Source organism: Strix aluco, chromosome 3 (genome assembly GCF_031877795.1).
Source record: "Strix aluco isolate bStrAlu1 chromosome 3, bStrAlu1.hap1, whole genome shotgun sequence".
Lineage (NCBI taxonomy): Eukaryota > Metazoa > Chordata > Aves > Strigiformes > Strigidae > Strix > Strix aluco.
In genome coordinates, this window is record NC_133933.1 from 126,888,315 (window position 1) to 126,901,414 (window position 13,100).

General features: G+C 35.0%; 1 protein-coding gene across 5 annotated transcripts in view; it reads left to right on the forward strand.

Annotated features, from left to right (window-relative positions):
- Positions 1 to 13,100, forward strand: part of SUPT3H (SPT3 homolog, SAGA and STAGA complex component) — a 279,815-nt gene that overhangs the window by 45,008 nt on the left and 221,707 nt on the right. The gene's annotated exons all lie outside the window — the stretch shown is intronic.

A 13,100-nucleotide genomic window follows, 5' to 3' on the forward strand; every position in this document is an offset into this window, starting at 1 on the left:
ACTTACTGACTCTGTTGGTCTCAGTGGCTGGTAGTGACCTGCGGAGATTAACCATTTAAAAACCAGAGACTTCTTTGCTGTCCTCCTGGAGAAAGTTTGCACCGCACTTGTGGTTCTGTGGTTGTTTGTGAGGCGAATGAAGCATTCACACAATCCAAAAAAGCAAAAGCTTTAAAACTCCTTTTTTTTGCAAGCACTGTTACTGGAGCGAGCGAGTCATGTGGCTGTGACATCAGAGGACTCCAAGTAGGACTGCCTACACTGTGGCTTTTCTTTCTCTCCCTTTTTTTTTTCCCCTTTTCTTTTTTTTTTTTCCTTTTTTTTTTTTTTTTTTTAATATTTTGACAAAAGGCCCGTGGTAAGGCCCTTCCTGGCATCCAGAAGGATATAGCTTTTTAATTTTTGTGACTCATGAGGATTTGGAGAGAGTACAAAATGCTGTAAGAGCCCAAACTTCTGTACAGTTAAAGCATATGGACAGCAGAACTTTATTTGTACTCTCAGTTCAGGTTCCCCCCACTCTTCTTTCCCCCTCCTTTTTTTTTTTTTTTTTTTTCCTTCCCCCCCCCACCCCCACCCCTCCCCTTCCCTCTCCCTACTTCATTATTGTGTCTGTGGAAAAGTGAGCAAAATTGGCACAAGTGGCTGTGTGAAATTCTGAACAACAGTGATGATTTACAATAATTTACATCTTTGGATTGTATCACGATCTTGGGTCTGCTTCATATTTGCTGGGTGGCTGGATTCCTTCTGTTTTACTTTTTCTCCTTGTCTTCCTATACTTGTGAATCTGTAACTCATTGTAAGAAATTTTACCTTTCCTAAGGTCTAGTAGCAGACTGCTTGTTGGGGTTGTGTTTTTTACTGTAATTGGCTGTCACAGAAGTGTTAGTCTGGGGATTCCTTTGCAAATCTTAAATCATGTCTGTCTTACTTTACATGCCTTCAAAAATACTTGGCAGTTTTATGTAATGCAAATTAAAGGCACTTATGTTTCTTTTATATTTGGGAAAAATATGTCATTTGGATATCATAACTAGTTGTGTACTGCAGTCTAAGTGATGCTAGTATTGCTAAGATTTAATGTAGACGTTGCATAACAATCAACTGTGAGAGTTGGGAGGTTTTGATTGCACTTATATTAATTGCTGATTATAGTTTCAGTATTTAAGAGAAATAGAAGTCTTAGACTTTTTGGGAGACTATAAATAACTTTACTCACCAGTTAATGTTAACACTTAGTTTTAAAATGAAACATAAATTTGATGCATATGTAAGACTTAAATACTTAATATCATATGTGTGCATGTGTGTATAATATTTTTATATACTTAACATATTGTAACTTTGACTTTGATTGTGTAATATAAGCCTTTACTGTACCAGGACGGAGTGGGTTAACAAAAGCAGTATTTTTTTGTTTATAATAGTGGCTTTGAAATAAATTGCAAAATGCTGTGTGTAGTAAGGAATAATGTGCACAGACAGTGTGTATTAGTAGTCTTGATTTGCTCACTCAGATTCAGAACAAAATTGGAAACATCTTTGAGAAAGTATCTTATTTTTTGCCTCTTTGGACATTATGTCTAGAACTTTTCTTATTAGCCTGATTGTATCACAGATGCACTGTATTTTTTAGTTTTAGCTGAGTGATTTTTAATTTTTTTTTTCTTTTTTTGTCATATATATATTTTGGGACCAGAAGAATTGTGTAAAACATCTTCTAGATATTGTTCAGTTTATATCTGTAAAATAAAATACATCTCTTTGAAGATGCCATCCCTCCGTTTTTATTTTTCTCTTTGTCCTGCTTTCCCAGTAAGAAATTGGCCAGGAATGATGTGAGGTGAATAGCTGGAGGTGTGGGTGGAAAGCAGGTTCCTCTGTTCTGTGGGGATAGAGAGAAAATGGGAGAGGAGACTTCAGTAGAAATTACAGATTGTGTTTTAATTTTTACTATATAATTATCAAAGCAACATAAAACCCTGTTCATAAAAACTACTTTTGTAATATTTATTGTAAGGTAGATGGTGTTGTGCTTAATTCAGTACTTTGAAAGTTATTGGATACTGCCAAATTTATAGAATTCTACCTTAAAATTAAAAAAGAGTTTTCTGCAAATCACCCATCTTCTATAAAAATAAGAGTGATATTTAATTGTAATGATGGATTGCTTTTATTGCTTTATACTTTCCACAGTATGATTAAGAAAATCAATGGAAAAAAGCTAAGGTTATAAAAATGATGGAAAGAATGGTAATGTTTTCATATAAACAAAATATGTTTGTGTACATTACAGTTTTAATCAACTTTTGATGCAGCAAAAACTTTTGGAGGTTGCTGCGTCTAACTGTGGAATTCTTAATTGTAAACACAATGTTTCTTCAACTACAGTTATGCATTGAAGATTTTTATCAGCTTCTATTTGATGGTAGGTAGATTCAGTATTTTTATATAATAGATAACTTATGTCTTGATCTTAAATGCTTGTTTTCATTCATATGAACACAGTTGTTTGACTTTTAAAACTCCAGAATCTATTCTTAGTCACATATTTAGTATTGGAATATCGAACTTCCTATAGAGTCTGAATTTTTAAGATTTATTGCATTGAAACACTGTGCTCAGGCTTTCTCTGGAATGGCATTTTAATGCTGTCACTTGTGTACATAAAGTTATTCTCTAACGTTGTTACTGTGTTTTGATGTGATACCTTTATAAGTTGGGTTTTTTTTAGTGTGTTTTTTTTTTTTTTTTTTACCGTACGTGTTTTTTCACCTGTGCTGTCAAGGTCAAGAACATTAAAGTGAAGTCTTCATCTAGTAAGGCAAAATCCATTAAAAGCAGAAAACCAGATAGTTTAACTGAGTAATGTAGATGCAGTTGACAGAAACTGTTGCTGAAAAAAATGCTATTTTCTTAGTGTAGAGACATTATAAAGCTAAACTTTATGCAGACCCTAATACCTCTGAAATTGACGGCTGCTTTCAGTATAGTTTGCACTTCTACTGAAGCAGATGTGTGAATCCTGAAAATCCACTGTATAAACTAGTGTCTTGTGTGCAGATTTACATTTGACAGTTTTTTTGTTTCAAAAGGTAGATCTGCAAAAATCAAAGTTAACTTATGTGTTCCATAGGGGATGCTTTAAGTCACAATTACACTTACAAAGGAAGTATTATGCTAAGGAATTTCTCTGGTAAACTATGAGCTTGATCTTTGATGACAAATGAAATCTTATTTAAAGTCAGTTGTAATGCAACACTAAAAGATAATTACATCTTTCACTTTCTTGAAATGTGTTTTGAAACTTTTAAGTCATGCTTTATTTCCAAACATTTTGCCTTATGTCACTCAAAGTTCATACAGTGTATAAACAGTATGATACCCTGCTGAAAGTTTATTTGTACTTAAATGTTTGTTTCTATGCTACAACTGGGTAGAGATAAATATTCTGCTTAAAGCAGTATGATGACAAACTTGTTAAATTGCACTTAGAAGTTTTACAATATATACTATAAAAAGATGCTGATTTTTATAATATGGAAAGTCCTAATGCAGTTTCCTCAGATGCAGGTATTAATTGTAGGTGTTATTAATGTATCTGTGTCCACTAGAGCATCATTTTTCTTTTTTTTTTTCTTTTAAGGAATAAAACCTCTGACTCTGTTTTTCATAACTTAGAAGTAGTTATACTTTTTAGAGGGATAGTACTGTTTTCTGATGGTTCTTAGCTAATATATTTAACATACCATTTAATTTAAAAGATTTGCACATTTTATGGAACTTTTGTTGCTAGATCTGAGTATCTTGTAGAATTCTAATTTCCAACATCTCTGCCACACCTTCAAGTATGCTGATATTACATATATACTAATCTGTTAAAGCAAAAGCTAAAACTGCGTGTTAATTAAAAAAAATGTAACAGTAAGTTTATTTTAGCAGCCCATTTTAAAATGCTACTTATTGGTGTCTGCCAGGAGTAGCATCAAACATCTGAGTTTTACTGCTGCCCTTTGATGATGACTTTCTGTTCTCTGCCTTATAACCTTTTTCTAAATAAGATATGGCTTGAAGTAGACAGTGCCTAGGACCACTAAGCATACAGAGGGGGGAAAAATGCTGTTACATTTCTAGAGTAAACAAATGTTTGTTTTCTGTACAGTGAAATCAGGTTGCTGAAGATCAAATTAAGCCTTAAACGGAACAGTTTATTTAGATTAAAAGGATGGTCATCTTCTGTAACCAGTGAGTACATCATATAATAGCAAGTAGTAACAAATTATTTTCATTCATCTTGAGTTGCCAGCTCTCTCACTTCACAGAATAGAGAAGATATTCTCCAGTGAAGTAATCGAACCCCTGATCAGGCTTTGAATAAGGGGCTACATCTTAATGGTCAAATGTGTCTCATCTTGATTAGTCTTGCTGCTCAGACATTTTTTTCTGACAAGTGTTACTTTTCTTGTGTTTCTCAAATATGTAGTTTGTAGACTGTACAGTAATTGAGAAAAAAGCCTTTACACATTCTTAAACAGTCAATATATGGTGTTTAAGATCATCCTAACCTTCCAGTTATTTTCTCCTGTCTTTTTTTTTTTTTAAAGTCAACTTGCAGAAAATATGGGAAACTTGTCTCATATAACAGCTGAGGATGTGGCTAGGTTAAGGCAGGAAACTGCTACCCACAATGCAATGTTACATACACTACCACTTAATAAAATTTATTTCAAACATGCTACTGACAAAACCAAAGAAAAATAATATCCTAACTATGCTAGTTAGTACACTAAATATATCTAGGGAAAAGTGAAAGTAATCTCTCCAGAGCCTTTCTTGCTTCTAGGATACAATGCTACCAGTAGTTAAACCAGAGCAGATCTCAGTAGTTAAAAGCAGTGACCTATTTTTAGAAAATATTCACATCACTCTGGAAATTAATGTTTATGTGCTTTTTAATAACAGTTGAAGTTATTTTATATAGACAGAATTCAGATAAACTCTCTTAGATTTTTCTGGTTGTCAAAATATGCTCTTATGTAGCTTTAAAACTGGCAGCTTTTCTTGCTTCAACCCATTTTCACTGAATCTTACCTTTACTGTAGCCAAGCAGCCTTCTACCTCTCCTTCCCACTTAATCTATTTGTAGGTTGGTGTGAAAATATTTTCCATGTCATATGTGGGAAAGGAACTGAGAAGAGGAAAGTTCATCTTCCTAGATTATATGAAGATTTAAGGGTTCTAGCTGTTTTATTTGATTGCCTGCAATTTGAACAGTTTAATGATTTGAGAGGTAAATAACTTGAGTTCAATTCTAAGGTAAACTTAATAGACTTGAATCTTCTGTGATTATTTCCAAATATTGGACAGAGATATGCATGAATTCACTGGTGCTGCTCTGCCATAAATGTCCTGAAAGTCTCGTTCTAGATATGTTTTTGTTTCTGTTTGTTTTCAAATGCACGTATATTAAGGGTGATCCTCTTACAGAACATTTTTGAAGCATATGCCTCTATAGTTAGAGAACACTTATCAAGAACAGCTGCTGTAGTGCTGTGGATCCTATCCATGGACTCATGGTGGTCTGCTGAACAACGTTCTTCAAGTTTGACAGGTGAGACAGAGACTCTCCAGTGCCACTGCTTTTGGATGAATCTAGCTGTGGTTGGAGAAAGTGCATCTTGCCAAAATATATGGGTAAGACCACACACAGTCTTTAAAATAGTTATTGTAAGCTTATTTTTAGGCAATATATGTCTTGACAGTTCTTTTATTTGCATGCCAGTTTCACTGCTGCTTATAGATTTTTTTCATTTATTTTAGTAATGGCAATTGCAGATTTAGATCTATGTTTGTAAAGCTTTTGCACAACATTTACACTGGAAAAATACAGACTTGCTACTTTCAAACCTCAGTCAAGATTAGAGAACAGATTTTAAAAAATATTAAAGCAGAGTATTTGCACTCTTCAGATTTAGTGTCAGTGTTTTCATATTAAACCCCATTTTCAGTGGCATAGTTCAGCAATAAAAATTTGCTTCTGGTTTTAAAATTATACCAGTTTCAGTAGCTTCTGTGCTTGTATAAGTCTCCAGCAATGTAGATTTAAGACATGAAATTAGTTCAGTAAGTAATAAAAACAAAATGTTTTTTTAAAAATTGCGTAGTTATTAAGCACTGAATTTAAAATCTGTATTTGATTTATGTTATAACTCCTGGACAGTATTTTTCATGTGTATTTTAATGTGTAGAATATTCTTAGCACTCTAAGTGCTTGCTTCAACAGTTGACTCCATAATTTGTATTTTAAATATTGTATGTTTAACTGACAGTATAGAAGGGAGTTGCACCCTGTAGAATTTCTGAGTAAACAATACCCATTCGGTAACTTTCAGAACAGATGTTTTTTAAATACCCCAAGAGAAATTAAATATAATACTGAAATGGAATATCATGAGCCATTCATTGGGTAGTGATGCTTTAAAGTTATGGATTTATAACAACATTTTTTTTCCCTATTTCTGTATTTTCCAGATTATCTTGTATAATTAATGCATGACTGTTTCTCAACAAAACATTACTCATTTTTTATTACTTAACGTTGCATAGTAGTATTGTTTATAGCTGTGGACTTTGCAGACAATTAAGGGAATAGTCACTGCCCTGAGGAGTATACAATTAAATATATGCAGCTAGCCATTTAAGAAAAGTATGGAAATGAGGGAGGAGAAAAACCCCATATAATGAACTGTAATAAAAATGATTTGAAGAACTTCATGGAGAAGGGAGAATAGTTAGTTTTAATTTTATTATTAACTTTCTCCACATATTCTAGTATGAAGAGTGCTAGTTATGTGTGTGCAATTGGCTGGTCTTGTTATCTGCTTGAACTTGAGCATGATGCCTGATCATCCCAGTTGCTTCTCTGCATTTTTTTTTTTAAAAAAAGCCCCAAACAAACAAAACCCTCATAACATTTCCTTATGCAATGAATGCAAGTGGAAATGTTTCTGTACTGTTTATGATGTTTACATAAGTTTGAGATCCTCAGTCCTGTGAATATTGTTATTTAGAAAAAAGATAGTAAAATGAGGTAGTTTCATCCTTTCTCCCATTTACATTTCCATGTCCTTTTTCTTTTTTTTTTTTTTTTTTTTTTGTTTTTAAGAAAAAGTATTTAGTACCTGGATCTATGTTTCCACAACTTGTCAACAGTCTAAGCTTTGCCTTGTAATTAAAAATGTATTGTGGTTTTTTGTTGGAGAAGAGATCTGAAGATCATTCATGAGAAAGAGAGTTGAAAAGAGGATGAGAGGGGAATGGAAGGAATAAAATTGGAAGGAGGAGAGTTAAAATCTTGGTTTTTAGTGAGTTTCTTCTTTAACAGTATGGCTCCCATTTTGTAGAGAAGAAATACTGAAGGTGAGGAGAAATGAAGGCACTGAAACAGGATGAAGAACAAAAACATGCACCCATTTTCATGGTGACACCATAAATAGGAGAAAATTGCCTTTCAATCTTCCAGGCAATGTGAAACCCAGTTTGTTTGAAATAGCCCATTTAGGTACTGGTAGCAGCCTAGCTATGTTCAGTGTGGTGTTGAGCTCATTTGGAGTGAATAGGGTTGTCTCTGGGCAGCACTTAGGCATACCTGCATGGGCCATTTTAAGGAATAACAGAAGAGAATCAAACTTGGGAAGAGTATGGGATAGGTCTGTATTCGATTTCTAATGCGTGATGTGTTCTGTGCTGGAGAGTTGGTTGATTTTTCACATCTGGAGGAGAAAGGAGGCAGTATTTATAGACAGTCCCTTCACTGATGTTCAGATAAGCCCCTGTCAGTTCTTTTTGTTTTTTTTTTTTTTTTTTTTGTTGTGCTCTGAACAAAACTGCTTAATAACTGAATGGTGGGAATGAAGAAACAAATACAAAAATTAATTACAATCATTCCTTCCACTCATACCTCCTCCTTCTCTGACCTTCTAACCCCAAAAGTGAGGAAGCAGGGCTGGTTTTTTAGAGAGACTCTGTGGTTTGGTTGCCAGAATTGAGACCTATAACTTCTAAGATAAATAATATAAGCTTTGAGGAAATGTTCTGTCTGGATAAGACAGTATATGCATTACTTGTTTTTTAATACTTACATATTTTATTACTTTAACCATTTATTTCTGTTCTGTTTAGATGGGTAATCATTTGTTTAAGAAGATACACTACTACGTATACTGTTAGCTCCATGAGGGAAGTGTCTAGTAAGCACCTAAACCAATTAGCTCTGTGGAGTATTGACAGTTGGGTACACAGGCTGCTTTTATCTTGAAGACCCAGCCTGCAATCAAAGTGAATTGTTGTGTTTTCGTTTCAAGAGCAAATGTAGATTCTGGGTCTGCTACTTGACTGTATGTACTGTGAGGGGTCAAAGGTGCTAAGCAGGATGAAATTCTGCACTTTGACATTAAAAAAAGATGGTGGACAGCCTAGAGACTATTGGGTATTACCTGCTGATTACAATGTGTACGAGGACAGGCCGTAGCAATGAAGGGGCACTTAGTACCTCAATCGCTTTTGGAACTGTACAGCCAAATTCCTTGTTAGTGATTGGAATAGGAGCAGGCTGGAACAGGAACACTAAAAACCATTTTTTTTGGAAAATTCAGCCACGTAATCTATTTTTCAGTAAGCTGAAAAATACTCTTCTCTAGTATTATCTGAATTCCTCTCCTGAGAGCATTCTGCTTCTAAGTGGTGTTTTTTAGTTGCTCTGGGCCTGGAAAGACTGTGAACTCAAGGTTATCACTCTGAAAATTAGTTCAAGAATCAGACAAATCTCTCACGTACTTGCATATCGGCATGTTGATTGGTTAAATATTTGTGTGGAATAATAAAATTGCTTTGTACTTTATAAGCTTGGTATTTTAAAGAAAGATGTATTTTAGGGGTGTGGGATCTAGATTATAGATTAATTCCTATAATGCTTACTTTGTACCAAAATCCATTCGATGAGGTCAGTTATAAGAGTTACATCTGTGACATTCATCTCCTTTGGATTTCATCCTCTGTAATCATGCTGCCAGAGCAGGTCCTTGGAGTCAGGCTTCTTTATGTATTTGTGTTTGGCTTGCATCAGAAATAGCGTGGCCAGCAGGGACAGGGAAGGGATCTTACCCCTGTACTCGGCACTGGTGAGGCCGCACCTCGATTTAGTTCAGTTTTGGGCCCCTCACTACAAAAAGGACATTGAATGATCGAGCGTGTCCAAAGAAGGGCAACGGAGCTGGTGCAGGGTCTGGAGCACATGTCGTACGAGGAGCGGCTGAGGGAACTGGGGGTGTTTAGTCTGGAGAAGAGGAGGCTGAGGGGAGACCTCATCGCCCTCTACAGCTACCTGAAAGGAGGGTGCAGAGAGCTGGGGATGAGTCTCTTTAACCAGGTAACAAGTGCTATTAGGAAGCATTTCTTTCCAGAAGGGGTTGTTGGGCGTTGGAATGGGCTGCCCAGGGCAGGGGTGGAGTCCCCATCCCTGGAGGGGTTTAAGAGTAGGGTTGACCCAGCGCTGAGGGATCTGGTGTGGTTGGGATCTGTCAGTGTGAGGTTAATGGTTGGACTGGAGGATCTTTCAAGGTCTTTTCAAATCTAGATGATTCTGTGATTCTCTTTGGGGAACCTGTGGAGATTTGCAGATCGATGCTACCAAACCGTTTTGTAAGATCAGTCAGTGCCTTGGGCAATTTGCTGCTTTGCCAGAAACCCCAGCGCTAAAGGAAGTGTGGCTTGTCATGGTCCAGAGTTCATTCTCATGGCATGGGCATTAAGGTTGGAGCCCTCAGAAATAAATGTATTCTCTATAAAGTGTAAAATGACCTAACCTTTATCTTTCACATTTTGTGCCTTTGTGTCTGTATAGGTGTAGATCTTTTCTTATTTCAAACCAGAAACTTCAGTAACTGTTGGCATTTGGGAATAAGGCAGAATATGCAATTTTACTTTGCCATCTTTATCCTGCTTATTCTGTAAAATTTGTAATTGTTGTCCTTTCTTCAAAGTATTTTTTTATTATTTTTATTTTTTATGGAAATCTAAATGTTTTCTTGCTTTTTAAGTCCAGCTTTGCCCAGTGTGGGTTTGAAGCAGCTCTGCAGCAGAATGTTTATATTTCAGTTTCAGGAAAAATGATACCAGTCTGTTCAGAAATGGAGTATTTGCAGTAGTAAGTGGCATCTTTACAAGCTAAACATAATGATCAAAGAGTTGAAGAAATAACAAATTTACTTGTATTTTGGACAAAATTACAATGGAATAGCATTTGGTTTGTCATTTCACTTCAGTATGATTTATTTTTCTTCTCTTTTAATTGAAGAACAAATCCAATTCATAACTGAATGCAATTCAATCTTCTCAATTTCTGATGTGGGTAGAAAATACTGTTTTATCTGTTATAGGAGCTACAGTAACTCAAGCTTATTTTTCCTTTTGAATAACTGAAATAAACTGAAAGAGTTCAGACATTCATTACATGACACTATTATGCTCAGATACATTTTTACAATTAATGAATTTTATAGAACACTAATTCTTTGACTGATTTTCTTTTCAGCTCTCACTAGTAACTATTCCTAGATTAGCTGCATATCTGTCATATGTCCAAAGTAGTAAAGATTTTCTACAAGATTGCCTATTAATTTAGAGGTGAAATCTGAAGAACTTGCAAGTAGAGCTATTCCCAACTGATAGTTTTGGTGGTTTTTGCTGTTTCTGTTGTTGTTTTTTTTTTTGTTTGGTTGGGGTTTTTTTTGTTTTTTTTGTGGGGTTTTTTGTTTTTTTTTTTTTTCCTTTTCCCTTAAATCTGTATTCCTCTGTTAAAAATGTAAGTTTAGCTAAACTCTACACTGAAAGAATAAGTTGATGAAACTAGCACAGAAATGCTAGAATTAAGGTTTCCAGTGATCCTTAGTACAGCCTCATTGTATGTGGTACAATATAATAGTGCTAATTGATTGCATTTTTTTTTTCATCCCTAGAACTCCTGACTCATTCTTTGCATGGAACGAATACTGCACACTTCAGAGTTGGTTATTCAGTGATTTTCTTTTTATCACTCATTGCTCATTATATGGCTGTCTGCCATCTTCCTGCACACTATTCAAACTCTACTATGAAGAAGAATTACTAACTTTCATGTGCTCTTTTGTGGCACATCACACTATGAGAGTACTTAACAAATATTAATTATTCTTTTTCTTCCCAGTACTCTTGGGAGAAATATGTTATTCTCTATATCTGATATATACTACAGAGAGAATCAAATTTAAAAAATGGAAGACAAATTAAACCCCAAACTTCTCAGTCACTCTGTAGTACACAGCTGTGGTGTACTTTTTGTGAAAATGCTTAACTTTATCTATACATCTTTTAAGTTTAAACAGCTCATTTTTTCAGTGATAGCTGTATGAACTCCTACAAATCAAATACCATGGTTTAAACAAGGGATGGATAACTACTGATCACTTCCTGGAGGGGAGCATGGTTAGATGGAGTGTTCTGATCTAGTATGTTGTTTCTTTATTCTTCTACATAGATGAGCTTAATTGTAAGTGTTTTCCAAACAAAATTAACAATTTGGAATTCAGCATGTCCACTTTTATCATCAAGAACATATGCAACTTTTTATAGGTTCCAGTGGGTAGCTTCATGGGGACCAAATGGTTTCATCATAATACTGGATGTAATAGATTGAGGCCACAAGTCTCCTTCATTTGAATATGAGAATCTTCATGTGGCCTAAACTCCTGATATATTGTCCATGTAGGTTGTTGGATAACTTGCAGGTGGCTAACGGGTTGGAGATGACAGTGTTCCCTGTGATCTACTTCAGTGTGAAACAGGGCAAGGTGAGGTGTTGGGTCCTGAGATGATGTTTCCATTTCAGCGGTTTGTATCTTGTTTAAAAAAAAACTAAGGATTTGATTATTTTGGCAGCTTTCATGCTACAGTGACCGCTTGGTGATCATTTGACATGTTTCATGCACAGGAGCCGTGTTTGAACTGAGCTGTATGCAAATCAAGAACCAAAAAGATGCTTCACTTTAGGACACTGATTTACTGTCAAGAGGCATGGATTTGTTTTACTCCAGTCTTACTTTGAGATGCCTGATTAACAAACTCAAAAGTGTTTGGTTTATTGAGAAGTAGAGTCTTTAAAATACCTCTTAGGGACTCTGATGTAATTTTTTTTGATTTTCAGGTTACTCATCTGGGGAATTAGGGTGGGGAGGGGCTGAAGTATTGAGGATAAAGAATTCTATAAACAGCAAAGCCACTCTTTCTGTGAGGCTGTGGTAAGATCTTTAAAACACTCTATATACCTTTTTTCTTTTTTTTGCATTTCTTTTGATAGCTGTATAGAAGCCTGTACAGCATAATTCTTATTTTGCAGAATTCTCAGATTTCTGTTGAAACAAAGAACCAAGAAAATAAGGAGAAAAGTATATCTTCTGTCTTCTCTATTGCTGACTTTCACCTTGGTAACAGGGTATTTGTTAATGGAATTTGCTGTGTTTTATGTTTTCAGATATTAATTGTCAGCTGTTTCTATCCTCCTTCATTCTTGTTTAGGAGGTAAACAAGTTAATTTCTGTTTTACAAGTATGTAAGGGAGACAGACTGATTCTGGGTCTGAATTTTGGGAGTTGGTAGTACCTGTTCCAAAGTAAGTACTAGACTTGCTGTTGAAAATAAGTGGTTGTGTTCAGCTCTTAACATGCCTGCAGTCTTATTTAGTTCATTATTATCTTATTTCTACTTTAGTTAAAGATTAAAAAATATGAAAATGTGTTGATAGAAACAGGTCTTATAGAGCAAATATTAAATAAAGATCTTTATTAGATGTCTAAACATAAAATCTTAGAAGTTTCAATCCAGGCTTTGAACAGTGTTTTTTTGTTGTCTTTGGGCTAGTCACTTGAACTTCAATGCATCTGCCTTGGCTTGATTATTCCTTTCATTTAGGAGTGATTATGCTGAAGTTATTGCAATTTTATGGAGGTAAAAGAGCTGTAAAAAAGCAGAGAGAATGCTATAATGGCAAAGGGCTGTAGTCTCAT